General features: G+C 41.4%; 1 pseudogene across 1 annotated transcript; it reads left to right on the forward strand.

The window, feature by feature from the left end:
• Nucleotides 1-8,429: 8,429 nt before the first annotated feature.
• LOC311516167 (stomatin-like protein 2, mitochondrial) lies at nucleotides 8,430-14,867 on the forward strand (annotated as a pseudogene). Its single transcript has 4 exons — nucleotides 8,430-8,625; nucleotides 10,934-11,223; nucleotides 11,617-11,683; nucleotides 14,480-14,867. The product of its transcript is annotated as a stomatin-like protein 2, mitochondrial (transcript).
• Nucleotides 14,868-16,047: the final 1,180 nt, after the last annotated feature.

Here is a 16,047-nt window from a genome sequence, read left to right on the forward strand (position 1 = left end):
GTTCTATATATGGGTAAGTGCATTGCAAACATGAGCTGTGCTTTCTCCCTGTTATCAATATTGAAGAAAATAATCACAAACCAAATATTAGTAATAATACAATATGTATCTCACTAAGGTACTAATACATTACCATAGTACCTGAGCACCTCACAATATTTTTAATGTGTGTATCTCCGCAATGTCTCTGCGATAGGAAAGTGCAAGCGTCTCCATTCTACAGATGGGGGACCTGAGGCACAGGGAGACTAAACACCTTGCCCAAGATCACACAGGAAAGTGGTGGCAAAGCAGGTCTCCCACATCCCAGGCGACTACCCTAACCACTGAACCATCCTTTCTGTAGTATCAGAATATTTAGCACCTAAATAGCACTGTACAACATTATCTTACTCTACAAGCTTAGGAGGCAGGTTGGTGTTATTTATTCACCTTAACAGATATATATTAGCCCTAAAGCCAAATGTTCCAGTGTGGATTTTAATCTTCTGCTTGAGTCATGGAGATCCAAACCCTTGAAGTCCATCTGAATTAACCATCCGAATGCACCATTTGGCCACTCTGTCCTACAACCACTCACAACAAGTATGAATTAAACCAGGTTTATAAATCCTCGATTTAGCATTTTAAAAACTAAGTGCAAGGGAAAAGATGACCTGTTCACTACTAAGTGTGACTCAAACCCTGTACAATCTCTAGTATTTGAAAGTCACCTACAAACCTGATATCTAAGCACTGCTAGGTAGATTGAGTTCCAAAGGACAAGGGATAAATAGAAAGGCAGTACAGTTGAAGGGGAAAAGAGAAAGGGCAGATCAGCAGTATTAGAGCAAAGCAAATAAGTCAGCAGCTGAAGAAAGAGAATATAGCAAAACTCTGCTATAGGCTGAAATTCTATTCCAGCCTTCAGGTGACATTACAAATTACTTGACTTTCACTCTCATGGTAACAGCATTATTATGCACAACAGGTGAACATAATGCTGCTATGCATGATCTATTCTGTCCCCAGGGTATAGCTACCTAATCTCATACTTTCAGAACAATAACACACAAGAACCCCAAAACAGAGAGAGACAAAGCAGATACTAATACTAAGTACTAAACACAGAGAGGCACAACTCACCCCAACTTACTCTAGGCTTTCTGTCTACAAACTGACTCTGCCAGGCCCTGATTGCATGCTTCCCTACAGAGCCCCTGGCCTGCAAGCAGGATCAGGAAAACCCCAGAGAATGTAAAGTGATAGATAAGAACATAAGAATGTCCATACTGGGTCAGACCAAAGGTCCATCTAGCCCAGTATCCTGACTCCCAACAGTGGCCAATGCTGGGTGCCCCAGAGGGAATGAACAGAATAGGTAACCATCAAGTGATCCATCCCCGGTCGCCCATTCCCAGCTTCTGTCAAAAAGAAGTTAGGGACACCATCCCTGCCCATCCTGGCTAATAGCCATTGATAGACCTATCCTCCATTAACTTATCTAGTTCTAGATCACAATTTCAGTACAGTCTTCAATACATCACAAACGGGAGTGGGAAGGGTAGTGGAGTCTGTCTCAGGCCACTGAAAGCTTTATACCAATGTTCTTACAAATTACAAAAATAATTATAACAATCTCTTGGTATCAAATACATATTAATGCTCATGGCACTATGAATTATATGCAATGCATGATAATTATTAATTTTATAAGAAACAAATTTTTAAAATCTCCTGGATAGGTGAGGAGTTGTCAGGTACAGACCACAGCAATGGAGAATTGGGACAAACTAGTGCTCTGATCCTTTGTACCAGTGGACTGGTTGCACCACGTCTAATCACATCAAGGACGTTAAAGTTGCTCCTGGAGATAGTCTCTTCTACCTCTATGCTACATGCAACAGGTGAACATAAGATGGCAGGAAGTCTGTAGTGCCACCAAAGACGTGCGGATCTTACAGCTGTTCTGTGGCACTCAGATATAGCATGCCTAAATCACGGTGAAGCAACTCATTTATGCTGTGATTCAGCAAGGTAGTTAAGCCTGCACCTAACTTTAAGCATGGGAGTAGTCCTACTGAAATCAGTGAGCCGACTCTCATGCTTAAAGTTAGGCAGGTACTTACGTGCCTTGCTGACCTTAAGGAGCTGGAGAGGTACACAAGGGATAAATGTGACTGAAGGCTTGTCTGCACTTACCAGGGGAATCCACCCTGTGGCGATCAATGCACCAGGGGTCGATTTAGTGGGTCTAGTGAAGACCCACTAAATTGACCGCAGATTGCTCTCCTGTCGACTCTGGTACTCCACCGGAGTGAGAAGAGTAAGGGGAGTCAACAGCAGAGTGTCTCCCTTCGACATAGCGTAGCGTGGACCCCGCAGTAAGTAGATCTAAGCTATGTTAACCTGAGTTATGCTACTAACATAACTCAAATTGCATAGCTTAGATTGACCAGCAGCAGTAGTGTATACCTGCCCTTATAAGTTTTAACTTCTTCAGGGAAGATAATGAGGGTAGACGTAATCCCCTCCTCTCTCTGAGGGATATAGCGCTATTTATTATGGGAGGAAGCTATGTACGCTAATGTTTGTCAAAATCTGTAGTCATGACATGATTTAAATTTATGTTTGCTGGATTCTTAATTACTTTTGTTGCATACTATGATAATTAGGCAGAGCCATAAATGAAATGCTCCAAAGCAGTCATATTTCACTTGGGCTTCACAGTGTTTTGCTGTCACTGTTTGTTTCTAGAGATTGCACAAGACAATTTGTGTGTCATTATTATTTATTTTGGACATTCCATTGTTCACTAGATTTAATATGCTTATGAAGAAACCTGGATCAACAGACTCCGTGAATCTGAGCTGATGATGAAACTAGTGGGGCCAGAACGTCCTGTCGGAGTCAGGAAATAGCTCTAATGCAGCTGATAACCACAGTGGTCAATAACCCAAACCTAACTCACAAAGGAGTGGTTTCTCTACAAGACTCATTGTCTGCAGTTGATTGGGGAGAGAAAAAAGTACATTGAATAAACTTCAGGAGGTTGAACTATACTGATTGCAAGAATACAGAAATTTAGACAGTATAGTTAAGGTACCAAGTTATTAACCTTAATAGAAGTTTTAATGAGTAAAAGAGAATACTTTTCAGAAGATTGAATTCAGTGACAAAACCCTATGAAAAACTACTAGATTTTCCAGATCTTCATGTCTCAAATGCATTTCTTTTCCTCTTTTTAATTTTTTCTTTAACAGTTCTCACAAAATATCACAGGAGCACATACAGAGTTTACTTCAGTTTTTATAGAGAGTTACTGTAAAGTCACAACCTCACGGCCCTGCTGCCATCATGAGTGCAGTCTTGTTATCAGTACTGGGTATACAATGGCGCAGTGGTGCCAGGCCCACACTCAAAAGGGGGTTCACCATCTGGAGCGCAGCCCTGCTCCCCCATGCTCCATTCCGAGGCCCAGTCCCTGATCAGCCTCTTTCCCCTGAGGCCTTGCCCACTGCTCACTCCTCTCCACCCTCTTGCCCCCTGCTTGTTCTTCTCTGTCCCCTCCCCCGTGCAAGCGTGCAAGCCTAGGGGGGAAGAAGCTTAGTGGGGGTGGAGCTTCAGGGAGGAGCACAGGTCATCTCTTGGGGGTGAAAAGGCCAAGCAGGGGCGGGGCCTTGAGGCAGAGCTCAGGCGGGGCCTCGGGGGGGGGGGAGAGGCCAAGCGAGGGTGGGGCTTCAGGGGGGATTGTGGACGACCAGGAGGCAGAGCCATGGTCTGGGCACCGGGGCCCACAAAAAATTTATCCAGCTCTGCCTGTTATTCATTGTTATACATATATATACACACAAAGGAGTAGTCCTTCTTTCCCCAAAGAGATTACAATACAAATAGCTAAGATAACAAAGAGAAGTGTGATCTCCATTTTACAGATTGGGAAGCAAGGAGATTAAGTGACTAGGCTAAGGCAATCTGGGACAGAGCCAGGAATTGAACCCAGATCGCCTGAGTTTTAGACACAAAACCATCCTTCCCCTCATGGTTAGCATATGGCACTGACAGAGCAAATTTCAGCCCAGTGGTTTCAATTAACAAATAATGTACACCTGCCTTACAAACACTGGCAAATTTAACCATGTGGCCTGCACAGCATGTTGCTTCCTTCTAAACAGTCAATTTCAAGCAGTCTCATGTCTAACAATAGAGTCCCATGCTGTCATAAATATAAAGGGAAGGGTAAACACCTTTGTCTCCAGGCAAATAGACAGAAAACTCCTCTACTTGCTCTTAGGTTAAAAAAAAACAAAACTTCTTCAGGTCTGTGAAGACTTGTGAATTTCCCTACAGGAGGTTAATTACCCTGCCTTTAGGTAGAGAAAACTCCAGCTCACAAAAGACAATTCCCTTTTGTCTCTGCTCTGGCCCTCAGGCAGAGACCAAAAAAAAAACAACAAAAAAAAACCTCTAACTGCTTTCAGCTGAAAACCTGCTTTCCAGCAGTCCAAAGGGGAAAAAAAATTCCTTTTTAAAATCTGTGCTTCTTGTTCAAAAAAATCTCAAATTGATCTCAAAATGATTTCAAGTTAATCCCACAAGCTCTTCCACCATGTCAAGGTTCCTTCCCCACTCTGAACTCTAGGATACAGATGTGGGGACCTGCACGAAAACCCCCGTAAGCTTATTTTTACCAGCTTAGGTTAAAACTTCCCCAAGGTACAAACTATTTTACCTTTTGCCTTGGATTTTATTGCTGCCACCACCAAGCATCTAACAGATATATAACAGGGAAAGAGCCCACTTGGAAATGTCTTTCCCCCTAAAATCCTCCCAAACCCTACACCCCCTTTCCTGGGGAAGGCTTGATAAAAATCCTCACCAATTTGCATAGGTGAACACAGACCCAAATTCTTGGATCTTAAGAACAACGAAAAAGCAATCAGGTTCTTAAAAGAAGAATTTTAATTGAAGAAAAAGTAAAAGAATCACCTCTGTAAAATCAGGATGGTAAATACCTTACAGGGTAATCAGATTCAAGACGTAGAGAATCCCTCTAGGCAAAACCTTAAGTTACAAAAAGACACAAAAACAGGAATATACATTCCATTCAGCACATCTTATTTTATCAGCCATTTAAACAAACAGAATCTAACACATATCTAGCTAGATAACTTACTAAGTTCTAAGACTCCATTCCTTTTCTGTTCCTGGCAAAAAAACAACACAGACAGAGAGAACCTTTGTTTCTCCCCCCCTCCAGCTTTGAAAGTATATTGTTTCCTTATTGGTCATTTTGGTCAGCTGCCAGCGAGGTGATGCTAGCTTCTTAACCCTTTTCAGGTGAAAGGGTTTTTCCTCTGGCCAGGAGGGATTTTAAAGGTGTTTACCCTTCCCTTTATATTTATGACACATGCCCAGCTAATATAGAAGGTGCACTTCTTTTACATAGTAAAATATACACAAAACAAATGGCAGAACACAGCAACTGTGAGAGGAGAAAGAGAAATGAGGAGGTATAGGCAAGGGTATAAAGACAGAGAGCTAGATTCTCTGCAGCATCTCCTGAAAGGCCTGTGTTAAAGGAATTGTACAGGGGCCTTACCATAGTAAGCCACTTATGCAGCCTAAAGGGCTTGGATCTGGAATATAACCCAGAGAGCCTTCATCTCCTCTCATTTACACCAGTTAATTCTATTAATTCCAGATTTACATTGGTTTAAATTAGAGCAGAATCAGTCTTGGAAAGTCAGTCAGTGAGGATAAGTCATGGAGATCCAGATTTTTAAAGGTATTTATGTGCCTAAAGATGCCAATAGGCTCCTAGGTGCTTTTGAAAATTTCACCAGGTGCCTTTCTGCATCTTTAGATACATAAATACCTTTAAAAATCTGGCCCTTAGCCTCTCGGTGCCCCAGAGAGGTCTCTTACTCAAATTACAGATTGTTTGTGAGTACAGAAGAGGATGAACAAGGTCCATGAGGTAGGCTGGAGAACATCCATGGGTGGCTTTAGAAATAAGAAAGGTAGAATAAAACTGTATTTTGAAACACATGATGAGCTGATGTAGTTCTGTAGCTGTGATGTTCTGTACCTCAGGGGAACACCCAGCACCCCCATGTTCATCCTTATAATATGATTGTGTGGTATCTAATGCAAAGTTTGTCATGCCGGGTGTCTTCGGAAGGCTCATGATGTACTGAGCATTGTTATGGTAATGTTATAGTAATGTTATCGGTTGTAATTTCATGTATATAGTTATGAGGCTGAAAATGTGTCCTCATGACTTAAAGCAAGTCCAGGCAAAAACTCTCCAGAAGCAGAGGGGAAGTTCACACTTCATCAGGGCATGTATGGGACAAACCCAGCCCAGCCTCACAGGAATAAAGGACACTGGCCTAAGCAACAACAAAGGATCTGTTGGACTCTCGAGTGACTCACCCCCTTTCCTTTGGTCAGTTTGGGTCTGTGATGAGGTAATGCTCACCTGACTCTGAAGGCGGGAGGTGGGGGGGTGGCAAAGCCAAGAGAGAAGAAAGGACATGATAAAAGGGAGAGATGTTTGCCATGCTCTTCCTCTCTCTTCCACCTACATCTACAGACACCACCACCACCAAGTAACTGAAGTGCTGATCAAAGGGGAGAGCCTGGATGAAGGGCAACCAGCTAGTCTGTGGTGAGAAGCGTCTAAGTTTGTAAGGGCATCAAAAGTGTTAAGATCAGCTTAGAATGGCTGTTTTTTGCTTTTATTTTTTTTATTTTTTTTAAAAGTGTTTTGCTTTTATTTCATTTGACTAAATCTGACTTGTTCTGCTTTGATTTATAAACACTTAAAATCTATCTTTGTAGTTAATAAATTTGTTTGTTTATTCTACCTGAAGCAGTGTATTTGGTTTGAAGCATGTCAGAGACTCCCCTTGGGATAACAAGCCTGGTACATATCAATTTCTTTGTTAAATTGACCAACTCGTATAAGCTTGCAGTGTCCAGTAGGCATAACTGGTCACTGCAAGACGGAGGTTCCTAGGGCTGTGTCTGGGACCAGAGATATTGGCTAGTGTCATTCGGTTGCACTATCCAAGGAACAGCTTACATGCCAGAGGCTGTGTGTGAACAGCCCAGGAGTGGGGGTTCTCACAGCAGAGCAGGGTAAGGCTGGCTCCCAGAGTCAAGGATTGGAGTGACCTATCAGATGACCAGTTTGGATAACACCAGAGGGGAATTTCACAATAGTATCTTCAGAAAGCTCAGTGAGTCATTTTATTATGTACTGATGGATGTTCTGAAAAGTTTAATTAAAAGTGGTGCTCATGAAAAGTGTCAGCTTATTTGCATTCTGAGAAGGTGAGTCTAAGCTCACCTAGGACAAAAAGCCAGCCTCCTCAGTTGAGGGAGGGGCCGCAGAGCTCAGAAACAACAGGTTCCATGGGATGACAAATAATAAAAACAAGAAAGGGGTTGGGGTCAAAAGTTCAATGTGAGGGTACTACACTGGGACACTGAGTGAAGAACACCAGACACACCCACTTCTCCAAAAAGAAGCCCAACGAGTTAGTGGACAGCACTCAGAGGAACTCTGCCCAGAGATCTGAGGCAAGGAGAGACCAAAAGTAAGGCTCCACAATCACAGATAACCTCCCTTTCAAGCTTTCTCCTTCTGGACTGATGTATAACTATCTTGGCCAGTGCCAGGAGTCGGACAAGGAGCTAACGCAACTTTGTGAGGCCACAAACAGGGAATGTATAAAAGAAACGTCATGTGTCAGAGTCCGAGTCCCAGAGACTCGGTTAATCTACAGGACAGATACATCACGGGCAGCAGCAGAGTACAGTTTCCCACATTGATATCTTAATAAACCCCAGTCCTTACTTGCAATGTACCTCAACCAACCCTATCATGACTTCTAGCAATGTATTCCCTATGCTCTCTGCTCAGATCACCAATAAGGATGCCAAATAATGCCAACTCTGGTGACTGTTTTTATTTTATGAACACCTATAACAAACAGGGCTCAAAACATGAACACATTTCATATAGGCCAGTGAATAGACATCAGATGGCCTATATGAAATGGTGTAGTGAAGACATAGTCACCCGATGGGAGAGTACTCTATCGTGAATGGTCCCTTAGAATTTGTGCTAATTATTTTTGCTGAACAATCTATTCCACTTTGTATTTAGTTTTGATGCTTAGAGTACCTTTCCCAGATCCGAAGAAGAGCTCTGTGTAGCTTGAAAGCTTGGCTCTCTCACCATGAGAAGTTGGTCCAATAAAAGATATTACCACACCTACCGTGTCTCTCTACTATCCTGGGACAAACACAGCTATAACTACACTGCATACATCAGATGGTAATGACTTTTATCCGCTGACTTGGCCATATTTGAACCAAAGACTTGGAGCCTTTTACTCTATATTCCAACAGAACTAATCTAAGGGTTGGTCTTCACTATGGAGCTAAATCGGCACAGCTGCAATCGATGCAAAGCCATCGATTTTGTGGGTCTAGTGAAGACACGCTCACTCAATGAGAGAGTGCTCTCCTATCGATTTCTGAACTCCACCTCGATGAGAGATGGAAGCAATGTCGGCGGGAGAGCAACTCCCATCTCCATAGCATATAATGTGGATCCCGCTATAATTAGATGTAAGCTATATGGATTTGAATTACACTACTAATGTAACTCAAATTGCGTAGCTTAAATCAACAAGCCACTGTAGTATAGACAAGCCCTAAGTTGCCAATTCCGCCTATACTGTACATTTATTAAAGGATCCAGACAATGTAATAGATGCAATTTTTGGTAATTACTTTTAACATTCGTATGCATGCAAATGAGAATTCATTAGGAAGGGACAGTTATCAAGTAAAGTGCGAAAGAGTAAAAAAAAAGTTTAAAAAATGTGAAGACTGTTTTATAACACATTTTCTGAGCTTTCACTGCTGCTGTGTGAAGTTAACAATCAAGGAGAAAAGAGGAAGAGTGAACAGAATTTTAAGCACCATCACTCTAAGTCACAGGGGCTTTCCAATGATAGTAACCCTGGAAAAAACTCTTCATTCGAAGCCCATGATCAGATAGTAGGACAGTGCTAGTGCATAATAGTTTGTATCTATGTGATTTCTATACTCAGCTGGAATCCATTATGTCAGAAAGAGAGTTACTTACCAAGAGTGAACATACATATATATACAAATAAAATTAAAGTTCAGACATGTATTCTATGGTATTTTTGTTTTGAACGGTGTTATTGTGGCATGTTACTTTCCATTTAATGGTTCCCATTTTACCAATTTTGCCCCTTTTATTGATTGAGATCACATGTATTTGCTAAGCACTGTCTTAGTCTGAGTTTTAATAAAGCATTCTCCCCTACTGTCTAAATCTATTTGTAAAATCATTATGTATTGTTATGCTTTAATAATCAATTTTATGATATGCATCCTCTACAGATTTAAATACAGAGGGTTAGCGCCTCACCTTTTCTGAGGAGTGCACAGTGCCATTCACGGGGGGAGGAGGTTGAAGCGGTAACGATTACCTTTGCACTCCCCTGATCGTGGGTTGCTGTACCCCAGCAGCAATGACTGAACTGGCACACAAGCCCCTTTGCTGTGTCTAAGCCACTGGAGTGATCCCCCTATGGCTAATTATGCCAGCTTTGGTGTTCTTTTGAGAAGGCAGCACAGCACTAGGACACCTCACTGGAGCACAGATTTTGGACCAGCAAGCTATTCATTCTGTAAGCAGCGTAACACAGGGCAGCTACTTCCTTAAAATAACAATCTTAAAAAAAAAAAAAATGTTCCACCGTTAAATCAATGACATAACTGGTAAGGAAAAACACTTGGGTTTTTCTTTCTTTTCTTTTTTCCCCCTAATGCACATTGGGCCTGATTCCCTCTCTTTTATTTATGTATTTATTTTTAGAACACCAACTGATTTCCATAGAATTACACTGGTGGAAAACTGGTGTCAGAGTGGAAAGAGTCACTGGTGACTGATGGAGGAAAGCTTGGTACTTTTAAAGGATATTTTTCCAACAATTCATGCACATTGTCTTGCAAAAAACCAAACAAACAACAATAAAAAAAAAACAAAACCAAAACAGAAAACAAACACAACCTTTACATTCAGATGTTATTTCTGCATGAACAATTATCAGTTGACATATTTTACATAAAATCCTGCCTATACTTCTCTCTAAATCAATGGCAAAGCTTACATTGACTTGCAGGAGAGCAAGACTGAGTTCTGATCGCTTGCATATTGAAATACCTTTGGTTAATTGGAATTAATTACAAAACTGAGTTAAAATAAAGCTAAGGGTGTAGCACAAAAAAAAAAAAAGAAAGAAAAAAAAAGAACCACCACCACATGACAGCAGGAAGAAAATGCAGACGTCCTCTAAATGTATCACCACCCTTTACTGAATCATGTCCTGGCTAGACTGAGTTGCATATAGCAGATGGATAAAACAAATATTTGAGAGGTGGAACATGCAGGGTGGAACAAAAGGTGTAAGATGCAAACTAAAAATATGAAATTAGAAAACAGAAAAAGTCAAATCAGGCATTAGCAAAATATTCCTAACTCTGAGATCAATCCGGCAATTGAATAACGTACCCAGGCAAGTAATCAAAGCACCAACATCTCTAGACATGTTGGAGAGAAAATGTAACAAGTGGAATATTGTAGAGAGAAGTTTGTGTTGTACTTTAATATTATTACTTTGTTAGAAAAGCTTATCAATTACTCATTTAATTTTTGCATACCCTTTTAAATATTTTCAACCTAGGAGTGGTGCAAAACTGAATAGGAAGAGCTGGTATTTACTGTTATTTTAAAAAGACTTTGTTTAACTGTGATAAAAACCCAATGAGTGGATTAAAAATACCTGAATGACATCCTGCTGCAGAGCTCCTGGCATCTAGGGCCTTGGGCATGGCTGACCCCTGCCCTCCAGCCTGCCCACGAACACCGTCGTGCTCTTCATGCCCCAGCAGGAGGTCTACGTGGTGGAGCAAGTGGGCAGATTTCACCACATCTTGGAGCCTCGTTTGAATTTCTTCATCCCACTGCTGGATCAGATTCAGTACGTGCAGGGCCTCAAGTACGGGATATCATCAATGTCCCGGAACAGTTAGCCATCACGCTGGATAAGTCAACTTGCAGATAGATGGTGTCCTGTTCCTCTGGATCATGGACCCCTATAAGGCCAGTTATGGGGTGGAGGATGCTTAGTATATAGGGTTACCATCTTTGAAAAGCATAAAAATAGCACCCATCACCCCACAAAGCAAGCCCGGCACAACCTCAACCCCCAACTACAAGGCAACTCCGCAACCCTCCCTCCCTTCAGCTGCCACTTATACTATCTAGAGAGAGACCACATATAGATAAAATGGATAACATCATTTTCTTACTTAAACTGTGGAAAGTGGGAACACTGCAGCACCTTTAGATGGACACAGAAACGTTTAACATTAGATATCCCAGTGTATTGCGATAATAATGCAAATCTTTAGACCCATGTAAAAAAAATTCCAGCAGATTAAATTAGTTTTCTGGCAACTGGCAAATCCATAAAAAACCAGCCAGGCTGGTTAAATACAAGCCAGTTGATGATCCTATGAGTATGCAGTGACCCAGGTGGCCCAGACCACCCTGAGGTCTGAGCTGGGGAAAATCTCCCTGGACAAAGTCTTCTAGGAGCGGCACAGGAGTCCCTCAACACCAGCATTGTGGGTGCCATAAAAACATAAGAATGGCCATACTGGGTCAGACCAAAGGTCCATCCAGCCCAGTATCCTGTCTGCCAACAGTGGCCAATGCCAGGTGCCCCAGAGGGAGTGAACTGAACAGGTAACGATCAAGTGATCTCTCTCCTGCCATCCATCTCCACCCTCTGACAAATAGAGGCTAGGGACACCATTCCTTACCCATCCTGGTTAATAGCCATTAATGGACTCAACCTCCATGAATTTATCTAGTTCTCGTTTAAACCCTGTTATAGTCCTAGCCTTCACAACCTCCTCAGGAAAGGAGTTCCACAGGTTAACTGTGCGCTCTGTGAAGAAGAACTTCCTTTTATTTGTTTTAAATGTGCTGCCCATTAATTTCATTTGGTGGCCCCTAGTTCTTATATTATGGGAACAAGTAAATAACTTTTCCTTATTCACTTTCTCCACACCACTCATGATTTTATATGCCTCTATCATATCCCCTCTTAGTCTCCTTTTTTCCAAGCTGAAAAGTCCTAGCCTCTTTAATCTCTCCTCATATGGGACCCGTTCCAAATCCCTAATCATTTTAGTAGCCCTTCTCTGAACCTTTTCTAATGCCAGTATATCTTTTTTGAGATGAGGAGACCACATCTGTACGCAGTATTCAAGATGTGGACGTACCATGAATTTATATAAGGGGAATAAGATATTCTCCCTCTTATTCTCTATCCCTTTTTTAATGATTCCTAACATCCTGTTCTCTTTTTTTACTGCCGCTGCGCACTGCGCGGACGTCTTCAGAGAACTATCCACAATGACTCTAAGATCTCTTTCCTGATTAGTTGTAGCTAAATTAGCCCCCATCATATTGTATGTATAGTTGGGGTTATTTTTTCCAATGTGCATTACTTTACATTTATCCACATTAAATTTCATTTGCCATTTTGTTTCCCAATCACTTAGTTTTGTGAGATTTTTGAAGTTCTTCACAGTCTGCTTTGATCTTAACTATCTTGAGCAGTTTAGTATCGTCTGAAACTTTGCCACCTCACTATTTACCCCTTTCTCCAGATCATTTATGAATAAGTTGAATAGGATTGGTCCTACAACTGACCCTTGGGAAACACCACTAGTTACCCCTCTCCATTCTGAAAATTTACCATTTATTCCTACCCTTTGTTCCCTGTCTTGTAACCAGTTCTCAATCCATGAAAGGATCTTCCCTCTTATCCCATGACAACTTAATTTATGTAAGAGCCTTTGGTGAGGGACCTTGTCAAAGGCTTTCTGGAAATCTAAATACACTATGTCCACTGGATCCCCCTTGTCCACATGTTTGTTGACCCCTTCAAAAACTGTAATAGATTAGTAAGACATGATTTCCCTTTACAGAAACCATGTTGACTTTTCCCTAACAATTTATGTTCTTCTATGTGTCCGATAATTTTTTATTCTTTACTATTGTTTCAACTAATTTGCCCGGTACTGATGTTAGACTTACCGGTCTGTAATTGCCGGGATCACCTCTAGAACCTTTTTTAAATATTGGCGTTACATTAGCTATCTTCCAGTCACTGGGTACAGAAGACGATTTAAAGGACAGGTTATAAACCATAGTTAATAGTTCTGCAATTTCACATTTTAGTTCTTTCAGAACTCTTGGGTGAATGCCATCTAGTCCCAGGGACTTGCTAGTGTTAAATCTCTGAATTAATTCCAAAACCTCCTCTAGTGACACTTCAATCTGTGACAATTCCTCAGATTTGTCACCTACAAAAAGAATGGCCCAGGTTTGGGAATCTCCCCAACATCCTCAGCTGTGAAGACTGAAGCAAAGAATTCATTTAGTTTCTCAGCAATGACTTTATTGTCTTTAAGTGCTCCTTTTGTATCTCGATCGTCCAAGGGCCCCACTGGTTGTTAAGCAGGTTTCCTGCTTCTGATGTACTTAGCCAAAAACTCAAAAGGTAATAACAAAATGTTTTTTTTTATCTGTTCTTCAAACTCCTTTTTGGCTTTTATTACATTTTTACACCTAATTTGGCAGCGTTTATGCTCCTTTCTATTTACCTCACTAGGATTTGACTTCCACTTTTTAAAAGATGCCTTTTTATCTCTCACTGCTTCTTTTACATGGTTGTTAAGCCACGGTGGCTCTTTTTTAGTTCTTTTACTGTGTTTTTTTTAATTTGGGATATACATTTAAGTTGGGCCTTTGTTATGGCATCTTTGAAAAGTGTCCATGCAGCTTGCAGGGATTTCACTCTCGTCCCCGTACCTTTTAATTTCTGTTTAACTAACCTCCTCATTTTAGCAGAGTTCCCCTTTCTGAAATTAAATGCCACAGTGTTGGGCTGTTGAGGTGCTCTTCCCACCATAAGAATGTTAAATGTTATTATATTATAGTCACTATTTCCTGTTCTAGTTACCTCTTGGACCAGATCCTGTGCTCCATTCAGGACTAAATCAAGAATTGCCTCTCCCCTTGTGTTTTCCTGTACCAGATGCTCCAAGAAGCAGTCATTTAAAGTATCAAGAAATTTTGTCTCTGCATTTTGTCCTGAGGTGACATGTACCCCGTCAATATGGGAATAATTGAAATCTCCCACTATTATTCAGTTCTATATTTTGGTAGCCTCTCTAATCCTCCTTAGCATTTCATAGTCACTATAATTTCATAGTCACCAGGCCTCAGGACTGTTTGGTTATCTGGTGCCTGTGCTATGAGATATAGGACATCCATCTGCCTCCCCAGGGGAAGGAGTCAATGCAGAAGCAGGTGGAGGCAAAGAGATGGAAACAGGCGACAGCGTGGAATCAGAGGGGACCAGGGAATCTGACGTCAACGTGGCAGAGGGGCGGAAGCAGGTCCAGAGCCTGGCTGCCGGGAAGGCTGAACAGATCAAGAAGCTGCTGGGGAGGCCAATGCCATGCTGGTCAAGGCCAAGGCCAAAGCAGAAGCTATTTGGCTCCCGGCTGATGCTCTGACACAACAGAATAGCAATGCAGCCGCCTCCCTGGCTGTGGCTGAGCAGTATGCGAGTGCCTTCTCCAAGCTGGCCAAGCACTCCAACACCAGGGACATCACCAGCACGGGCACGCAGACCATTGGCATTTACAGTGCCCTGACCAAACCACAAGCTGTGAAGAGCCAGAAGTGACCCCACTTGCCCCCACCCACACAGAGCTGTCTAATGCAGACCAGGTGAATTCCAGCTAGCAGAGGAGTCCAGAAGGCATGGATCACTGTGAACAAACTGCTGTGGCATGACTTGTCATGGAGTGGGCACCCCTGATTCTGCCATGGGGTGAGCCCTGCAGGGCACCTGCCATGTGGGTTATGACCTGCTGCCCTCCCCAATCAGAGTCTCTCCTCCCTCTTTTGGGTCTTATTTTTATTTGGATTTAATCATATAATAAAGGAGATGGCACCAGAAAAAAAAGTGAAATCAGTATTCCTATTGCAGTCAAACAACAACAATGAAAATATGCCATCAGCTTTGTTTCCATGCTAAACTAATTTCCTCTTGTGTCCTAATTATTTTTAAGTGCCATATTACTCATTAATAATGATCTGTATAAAATATTCAAGTGGCAATATAATTGTTTGTGTTAGAAACATATCTAATATCCCTGTCTCATGATTAAAAACTAGTCAGTTCATTCCCAAATGGGACTTTTCCAGTAAAATTTAAAAGATCAACGTAGTAGTTATGCACAATCCATCACATGTATTAACATGAATGTCAAAATCCCCCAGGATGAAAGTTTTATCAGGAGAAACGTACTATGGGAGATAAGAGTTTATGGACTAATTAACAGACAGAATGAAATTCTACTACTATAGTTAAAGCTACAATTTTAGATGACATAGATCTAATGTGACTTTAGATCAGTGGAGCTGGGAAATGTTTGACAAAGTTTGCTCTGTGACGGATAGTTTGAAATTCAGCTGGTAAGAGTTCAGCAAGATTTTTCATGTGATGTATTAAAAAAAGTTAAAGGAAAGTATGATTATGGGTGGAGTTTATGGATGTCCTATATGTATTGCAGCAGAATGTCTCTCTTTTCAGTCGTGGTTTAAGTTAATATTTATGTTGTGACTGATTACAATCCTTAACACTTCATTTTTCAAATCCCATCATCCAATCTTACACATACACACACACACACACACACAGTCATTGGTGCTAGTCTTGGCAGGAGAGGTGAGCAAACTCAACTAATTAGAGTCTTTAGTATAATTAGTCTAAGTGTTGCACAAGATATTTCTGACACTTGTTTTTTTTCCTGGGTGTACACAGAAGAAAAAAATTCTGCAGTAAGATGTTCTGAGATATT

Source organism: Lepidochelys olivacea, assembly GCF_965140295.1.
Source record: "Lepidochelys olivacea isolate rLepOli2 genome assembly, chromosome: 1".
NCBI lineage: Eukaryota > Metazoa > Chordata > Testudines > Cheloniidae > Lepidochelys > Lepidochelys olivacea.